Source organism: Ahaetulla prasina, chromosome 1 (genome assembly GCF_028640845.1).
Source record: "Ahaetulla prasina isolate Xishuangbanna chromosome 1, ASM2864084v1, whole genome shotgun sequence".
NCBI classification, from domain to species: Eukaryota; Metazoa; Chordata; class Lepidosauria; order Squamata; family Colubridae; genus Ahaetulla; species Ahaetulla prasina.
Window position 1 is genome coordinate 240,760,531 of NC_080539.1, and position 9,108 is coordinate 240,769,638.

The following is a 9,108-nucleotide window of genomic DNA, read 5'->3' on the forward strand; positions in this document are numbered from 1 at the left end:
ACTTGCCTTGCTCTTTTGCTTCCTGGACTCCATGACTTGCCCTGCTAGATTTCTTGCTTTGCAGCCATGGTACTCACAGCGTTGGGCTGGACTATTTGCAGCCAGAGGCTGCTTGAGTGTGTGTGTGTGTGTGTGTGTGTGTGTGTGATCACTTTCTACTCTTTGCCAGAAATGGGGGAGCATTTGGGGAAATTTGGAGCAATAAAGGGGTGGCTTGAACTGCCAGCTGCCTGTGTTACCTCTGTGGCATGCCCTGGGTCATCACAGATTGTAAGTGTGAAAAACAGTCAAAAGTCACTTTTTTCAGTGCTGTTGTAATGTCAGATGGTCACTAAATGAATGGTTGCAAGGCAAGAACTACCTGTAGAAGCCATGAATAGGCTACTCATGTATTACAGCTACTTTCAGCTACTTACAATGCAGCAGTGCTAAATTATGGCTGAAAAGAACCACCTGTCAAGTCATCTGGCACCTGCTTCTGAGCATTTCATCAAGAAGAGCATTTCATCAAGAAGAACTCCTTGATAGTCATGGGGGAAAAAATTAAACTAATTCCTTGGCTCTGTAATGAATGGAGTCTTGCAAATAAACACCAGGGAGGAGAGGGAGATATAAAAATAGTGTTTCTTTTGAGCTTTCTTTGAGCAGTGGCTTCCTGTTCCAGCAAAACTTCCATTAGTTTCTCAAAGTTTCCCTTATGCGTAAAAAAAAAAATTCATACATTACTTTATTGTTTACCCTTTGTTTGTGACAATTAAGTTAAATATTCACAAACAGTGTGGCATCTGTGGGAGTGTGAAGAACATAGCTCTTCTTCATCAATTGAAGTAATTAGTCAGCTTTTATGGAAGGGTCATCTTCATGGCCCAGGAAAATAGTTATCCACCAACACTATTGTGAGAATAAAGGAAATGCCACCGACTTTCTTCAAGTTATTTTCTCTTAAAGCTTTTTGCAACTGTCTTTACAAGACAAATCCCATCTCGTTGTCTCTCATTTGTAGCAGTTCAACAATTCTATGTCACCAACGTAGTTTAAATTAATACCAACAATGCATCCTTTTATACTTTAGGCAGTTTAATACTTGAAATGATGGATCCATTTTCCCTTCCTTTATGATGAACTGAACATAGTCCAAAAATAAACCCCCTGTTGTGCAGTGGATCAAGGGGTGATAGGAATGAAGTGTTTGGATTTTAAAATTATTATTATTGCAAAGACAATTATAGCATCTGCCTTTTACATCGCCTGTAATATTTCCTTATTCTTTCTGAGTTTAACAGCAATCCTCCCGATAGGTTTTTTTTGGGGGGGGGAGGGGAGGGTGTAGATCTTCCTACAAATATCTTTGCCTCATCTATTCCTATTGTAATGCAATTTGATTTTAATTGTGAAGGTCTTGACTAATTAATTGAGAATTATTAGTACTTCAAGATTCTTAGTGAAGCTTAAAAATGCTAGAACTCCTTGAGAACATCTGTGTGGGTGGGTGAATGGTACTTTCACGTCAGTTTTGAGTCCTGGCACTTGCCTAAATAAGTTTCTGCAGTTTTTTTGGCAAGATTTTTGGAAGTGGTTTTCCACTGCCTGCTTCCTAGGGCTGAGAATGACTGGACCAAGCTCATCCAATTAGCTTTGTACCCAAGTCAGGATTCTTAGTTTTTAACCTGATGCCTTAACTTCTGCATCAAGCTGGTTGAAGCTGAAGATCATTTATGCTCAAGAGTTTCAGAAACACTCTTCAAAGCGCATGGAAGTACAATGGTGAGAAGATGAATTTTGTAAGAAGATGGCAATGGCTGAGTATCAGATGCTCAAATGTTCATAGAAATCAGAAAATCCCCACTATGGTTCTAAAAAGAAAGAAACCTAAAACATACGAGACTTTTTTTTGGGGGGGGGTGTTATATAAATCCACTAGTAACACGTTTCCAAGTCTATGTGCTAATTTCACACTTCTAGCCCATTAATTTCACAGTTATGACCATTCAGGGAGGTATAAGACATAGCCAGCTTCTATTATTTCCATTTTTTATACTATCAATACATTAAATGTTAATTTAACAGTGACCTAACTTATAACATATTCATATATTAGATCCTGTGGAAAGAAAGAGCTTTTCTGTACTTTTTTGTACTCATGGCCTTCGGTCATTGGATGCCCCTCCCAACACAGAGACATGAACATGTATAACCAGAAATGAACTTAATGTGGAAGAATGGACAAAATGGCAGAGTGTGTGAAGAACATTCTAATACAGCTAGTCCTCGACTTATGACCACAATTGAATAGCAATAGCACCAGTGGTGAAATCCAAATTTTTTTACTACCGCTTCTGTGGGTGTGGCTTGGTGGGCATGTCAGGGAAAGGATACTGCAAAATCTCCATTCCAACCCCACTCCAGGGGAAGGATACTGCAAAATCCCCATTCCCTCCCCACTCCTGGGGGAAGGATATTGCAAAATCTCCATTCCCACCCCACTCTGGGGCCAGCCAGAGGTGGTATTTGCCAGTTCTTCAAAATTTCCGCTATCGGTTCTCCGAACTGCTCAACATTTCTGCTACCGGTTTTCCAGAACCTGTCAGAACCTGCTGTATTTCACTCCTGAATAGCACTAAGACTTGTATGCCACTTCACAGCGCTTCACAGATTCACAGGTGAATCTGACTTACTCACTGATTTTGCTTGTCAAAATCAAAAGGCGATCACATGACCCTGGGATACTGCAACCGTCATAAATATGAGCCAGTTGGCAAGCATCTGAATTTTTACCATGTGACCATGGGCATGCTGCAACAGTTGTAAATGTGAAAAACAGTCATAAGTCACTTTTTTCGTTGCTGTCATAACTTCGAACAGTCATTAAGCGAAAAGTTGTAAGTAGAGGACTAAAAAAAGTCATGGGTTTTCTAATCATTTGGATGCTCACACTCTTGAGCATCCAAATGATGCTCAAGAGTGTGTTGTGGTATTCAAGGCTCTAAAAAGAATATCCTATGGTTTGTGGTCTTTGGAAAGACATGAGGTGGTGCTGGGAAGACTTCTCCAATTTCAGTCTAAGATGTAAATTAGCACCACCGTTTTTTGTTTCCTATCCTTTTTGACAATCCTCCCGGAGGCTGCTATTCAATTAACTGAAAATGAATGGCCACAGCATGCTTCCACAACACTCTTCAACATAAATTTTATTTTCCACTATGCTTTGGTTGCATAGACATCTTGTTCTGACAACTGCTTCTCTTCACCAAACCCTTTGAATGGTCCTGCAATCTACAAAACAATTGAACAAATCCTTTCAGTCATAGTGAACATGGAGATGCAATCCAAACGTTAGGCCACAGTGCCGATTAACTCTAAAACTACCGTTAAGGGTTGAGAAAGCAGAGTTTTTGTTAAGACTGGTATTATTTAAGGAAGGCTGAACAGCAGTAACAGAGACACTTACCTAGCACACTGCAGTAGCTCCCTCTGCTGACCAAATCAAGAGAAACAACCTTCTGCAGGAAAATGAGCAAATCCTGTCTAGATTTAAAATGAGGTCCTATCTCATTTCATGGAGTTGATTTGCCTATTTTTAAGATCTCTCTGGTTTTTATGTCCCATGAAAATTTAATCTGTCGTGTGTGTCCAATCAGCCTGAGGGAAAAAAGAAATCTCTTACCTCAAATAAAACAGCATTATTTGTCGGTATACCTTTGCATGAAGGGACTGTATGCCGCGTGGGGATTTCTTTAAATTGAACAGAAGTATTTATTTATTATTTATTTATTATTTATATTTTTATACCGCCCTTCTCCGAAGACTCAGGGCGGTGTACAGCCAGGATAAAACAGTAACACAACAGTTAAAAACAATATATCAATAAAAATCTAATTCGATTTGGCTAAAAGTTAAAAATAATAAGATAAAAATTATAAAAGACGCTATAAAACTCTATAAACTCCCTTAAAATTCCCATTAGGCCAGCCCTGCTTGATGAAATAAGAAAGTATTGAGCTCGTGCTTAAAGGTCCGGAAATCAGGGAGTATGCGTAGCCCCACAGATAGTTCATTCCACAAGGCAGGTGCCCCCACAGAGAATGGTCTTCCCCTGGGAGCCGCCAGCCGGCATTGTTTGGCCGACAGCACCCTAAGGAGGCCTTCCCTGTGAGAGCGCACAGGTCGATGGGAGGCTATTGGTGGCAGTAGGCAGTCCCGTAAATATCCCGGTCCCAAGCCATGGAGCGCTTTAAAGGTGATAACCAACACCTTGAACTGCACCCAGAAGACCACCGGCAACCAATGCAGCCTGCGCAGGAGAGGTGTTATATGGGAGCTAAGAGATGCTCCCTCTATCCCCCGTGCAGCCGCATTGTAGATGGAAAGAACACTTTCCTATTCTTAAATTTTGAGAGGCTGTTTGATAGTAAAATGCTTCTATTTAATGATGGTAAAAATATTTATATTCCAACAAGGAAGGATACAACAAGCAAAACCAAAAGCTGGAAGGGATCATATTTTTGTCTTGGCTGGAGCTGAGATCCACACATCTTAAAATTTCTGAGGTTGAGAAGCACCTCAGAATTTTAGGTTCCTGAGTCCAACTCCCTGCTCAGTATAGAAATCCAGGTTAAAATGGGCCAGGCACACAGTTGTTCGGTTTTGGCTTAAATAGAAGCTGAATCAATCTTGCTGACTTGCTGTTCTGGAACCCCTAGGAACTAGAAACTACTTTTTGCAACTTACTGCAGTGGATTTAGCCAGTTCACACTGGTTCAGCCCGAACTGGTTGTTAAATTACACACACACACACACACACACACACACACACACACACACACACACACCAGCTATCAAACTGAATCCTGGGCGCTGCACTGCATTGGAGAAATGGGTGACAGAATGGCCGGCGTGAGGGAAGGAGAAGGCTGCATTTCCTCTTTCTTCTCCCTGCTCCTCCTCCTTCCCTTGTGCCGGCCACTCCATTTCCAGTTTCTCCATTGCAGCACAGTGCCCAGGATCAATTGATAGCGGAATGGGGGCTAATTTAACAACTGGTTTGCCCAGAGTCAGGTTGGCTGTCGCAGGAGGCTTGTCCTGCATATGCGATGGAGCTGGAGGATGGGGATGGGTCACACCACCCATGACAGCCAACCTGACCCTGGGTGAACCAGTTGTTAAATTATTTGAATCCCACCACTGACTTAAGGTCACCCTGAAACAACAGAAAGCAGGACTTGTTTTTCCTCTATGTGACACTCGCTCAGGTATTTATTTGATTGGTTTTTTTTTTTTAAAAGGGGTTTCAAATCCAGTTCTTTTCAGTCTTAGCTGACATTTCAGTTTCCAGTCCTATGAACTGATCACCTTCTCTATATCGCTTCCAATTTCTCCAAGTGTTCCTTAAAGCATCTATTTGCCATTTTTTAAAACCAGCTGAGTGTGCAGCAGCATAGAGAACTAATGCAAGTGCCAGAGCCAATGATTGACTTGTAAACAATCCAAAACCAGGAATCTAAAGCAAGAAGCAAAATATTCTTTGAGATATGCATGTATGTCTTTGTCTGCCTGAGAGAGAAGAGAGTGAGACAGCCAGAAAGAGTATAAATCTGATTGTGTGGTAAAAAACTAAAACAATTAACATGTCCTTGTCACTGTGAACCAAATTATTCTTAGGTTCTTCTCTGAACCCTCCATCGGTTAAAGAAAGGTGGTACCCACAATCGTCTCATGCTATTTTATGATCTAGCCCTTTAGTTCAAAGAACCTATATCAAAAAGAATAAAATGAATAAAATAGGTTGGGGGTGTGGAATCAAGGAGTGGGAGGATGTAGGGAAAAAAATCCAGTGTGGTTCCCAAGGAGACAAGTGCATTTAGTCCCAGATTACAAAATCTATCCTGCTGTTTCCTTGTTTCCAAATATTGTTTCATTTGCCGAGTACTATGATTAGTATGATACTCTCTGTATGCATGTCTTCATTAAACTACAGAAATTAGAAAATGACATGACATTTTTCCTGTGGGAATAGTTCAACAAGCCTTCGCTCACAAGGCTCATATGAACTAGGTTGCATCCTGCATTTGGCGGACAATAATTTAAAGATTAGTTTTTTTCCAAAGTCCAAATAGCAAAAAAGCTACAGATGTTATACCTGACAGGTGCATGCACTTTTGAACCCTGAATCTAGAAATGAGCCCAATCATTCATTGATTAAATATATTGATTGTCTTGATTCTGTGTGTGGTTTGGTTACATTTTCAGAAGATATTCAGTCAAAACTGGACCAAGTGTAAAAAAGGACAATAAGGTGATAAAGACTAAAAACTCATACGAGAGATTAAAGGAACTGAATATGTTTGGCCTTGATAAAAGATGGAATAAAGATAGGGGGGTAAAAACCTCAAGTAGCTGAAGATTTTACTGAATCCTGAAAAATTTTGAGGCTAAGGTGATATCTCAGATTCCTTAAAAATATCCTGTCTTTTCTGATAAAGCTGGTTTGTAATAATCCAATTGAAATTTCTTTGAGCTATTTTCACTATATGGCTGTATATCCAACACTATCTTCTATTTGGACGTGAGGATAATATCAATTCAAGCAAGATCCCAGATTTATGAAACTAATTATTGGTTTCAAGTCAATCTTTCCTCAGGAATTGCTCTTAATAACTTACTATATGTACAGAAATTTCTAGATGAAGATTATTTAGTTTAATGTAGGTTTTCTACTCAGCTCTTCCTTAGGGGGGTTGATAGGCCTAAATCCTGTTTGTGCAACGATATAGACTTTTAGAGCTACAAAAAGATTGTTGTCTGGCTCTTGTTCTCCCCATCTGTCCTCAACTTTACTCAAATTAACTATAGTAGCAATATTTATCTTTAGTCACCTTGTTTCTGAAATATATTTGGGTTGTTGCTGCTTATGGTTTTAAATTTTTCTTCTCTTTGTTGTTGTTAGTTGCGAAGTCATGTCCGACCCATCGTGACCCCATGGACAAAGTTCTTCCAGGCCTTCCTATCCTCTACCATCCTCTGGAGTCTAGGATGAACTTAATCAAATGTTGTTTTATCAATAAATCTTTGACAATCCTACACGGGATAGGAAGCAAAAGTCTTATAAGGAGGTAGATTCTGATTCAATGTTAAGAAAACTTCCTAATGACATGGGCAGTTTAACAGTGGAACCAATTATTTAAAAAGGGGATCAGTTCCCCTTTGATGAAGGTGTCCAAATAAAAGCTGAACAGTCTTTTGAACCCATCAGAAATGCTTTAATCTGGATTCCTGAACTGAGAAAAGGATACCTAATTAGCATCTTCTTACTGGATCTATGATAAATATACCCCAACACATTAAACATAAACCTTTGACTTCATTTCATTGCTCTGTGACATGGCATTGGGCTAGCTCAGGGATGTCCAAACTTGGCAACTTTAAGACTTGTGGACTTCAACTCCCACAATTCTGGGAGTTGAAGTCAACAAGTCTTAAAGTTGCCAAGTTTGGATACCCCTGGGCTAGCTGAAACTTTGCAAAATGGATCATACCACAGACTGCAATACTAATAAGGGTTCTGCTGTTTTCTTAATGACTATCTGCCTAATGAAATCCCTATCTCAGACATTATTTTGAAGTTTAATCTCACAATTATTACGGATGTTTGTTTATCACCTTGAAGGGTGGGGAATTATATGAATGCAAATCTTTCCACCTGACCTTGAGTGCAAAATTATCTTTTTTCCAGATCAGCAGTGCAGGAGCGCTACTCATTTACTGCAATTAAAATATACAGTAAAATTGTGAGAGATTAGAATTAATAGCGTATATCAGTACCAAGCTGAGAGTTGGATTATGTTTTCAGATTTTCAAAAACATAAAGGATTGGGGGGAAATGTCCATTAATATAATGAAATAGACTATAAAACCCCTGTATTGAGTTGAATGCTTAAGCACAATGGCAGGTGGCTGGCAATTAATCTTGAGATCATACTCCTGAACCTAATTGATAAACTCATCATATTATATGAGTCCATCCAACCTAACAAATTAAATCTCAAAGTCAGCATTAATGAAACATCAGTAGGAAGAAACATTCCATGGACACAAGCTTTTAACATAGATTTCAATAAGATCTGAGTAAGAAAATTATCTATAGAAGAGTCATAACACAATCCTGTTGTGTTGGAAGAAAATTTAAAGTCTATGGTGCTGACACCCGTAAAAACAATGGAACAAAATCTAACATTTAATAAAGCAAAACCTAATGTTACAAAAGTCTGTCAAAAGCTCCCAACTAGAATGTTTTCTCATAAAAAAGCAAAAAAGAAATATTTGTGGTAAATCAATAATTATTATTAATTTTCATTCTGTTAACTGTGCTTCAGTTGATCCCTATAGTTGTTAAATAGCTCGAGAGAGTGCACTTTGGAATTGATACCATCCAACAATGATTTGTAAATATTTATAGTAATTATTTAACATACTCTTAAGCTTAATAAAATTGTCCTAGGATTATATTCACCGACCATCTATCAGTGGAAAGGACGTCTTTAAGGGAATGGATTCCATTGACTGATCCTCCAGGTATGTATAGCAGTGGACATGGTGTCTACAAAGGAAAGCAAGCAAGAGTAAAATCTGTTCTGATTCTTAGTCATCCAGTCATGGTTGTCCTAAAGGTGCTTTTTCAGGAGGCAACTGGACTTTCCTGTTTTTTCTTTGAAGAGGATTTGCTTCTCATCCAAGAAGCTTCTTCAGCGCTGACAGGATAGTGGGGAACCTGAAGAAGCTTCTTGGATGAGAAGCGAAACCTCTTCAAAGAAAAAACAAGAAAGTCCAGTTGCCTCCTGAAAAAGCACCTTTTGGACTGTTCTGGAGAGTTAACTCGAACAGTATTTCATGGGGCTCAGGACATGAAGTCTTTACACACTTCCATTTCCTTCTAATGTCAGAAGAATCCTTAACAGAAAGTTGTAATTGGCAGATAAAATATCTGATGAAATGGAGTTTAGTCAATTAACATTTATGACAATACAAATTTGTCCTTAGGATGTTGCAGTATCTCTTACCCTGCTGCAATTTTATGGGAACTGAAAACATTGGGTAATTTCCTTCTATTTATTG

General features: G+C 39.1%; 1 long non-coding RNA gene across 1 annotated transcript; it reads right to left on the reverse strand.

Moving 5' to 3' along the window:
• Nucleotides 1-1,746: 1,746 nt before the first annotated feature.
• Nucleotides 1,747-8,682, reverse strand: LOC131203764 (uncharacterized). Its single transcript, XR_009156478.1, has 3 exons — nucleotides 6,873-8,682; nucleotides 3,449-3,639; nucleotides 1,747-3,273 (listed from the first exon to the last, which is right to left on the reverse strand). It is a non-coding gene; the product is annotated as an uncharacterized LOC131203764 (long non-coding RNA).
• Between the last annotated feature and the right edge of the window lie 426 nt (nucleotides 8,683-9,108).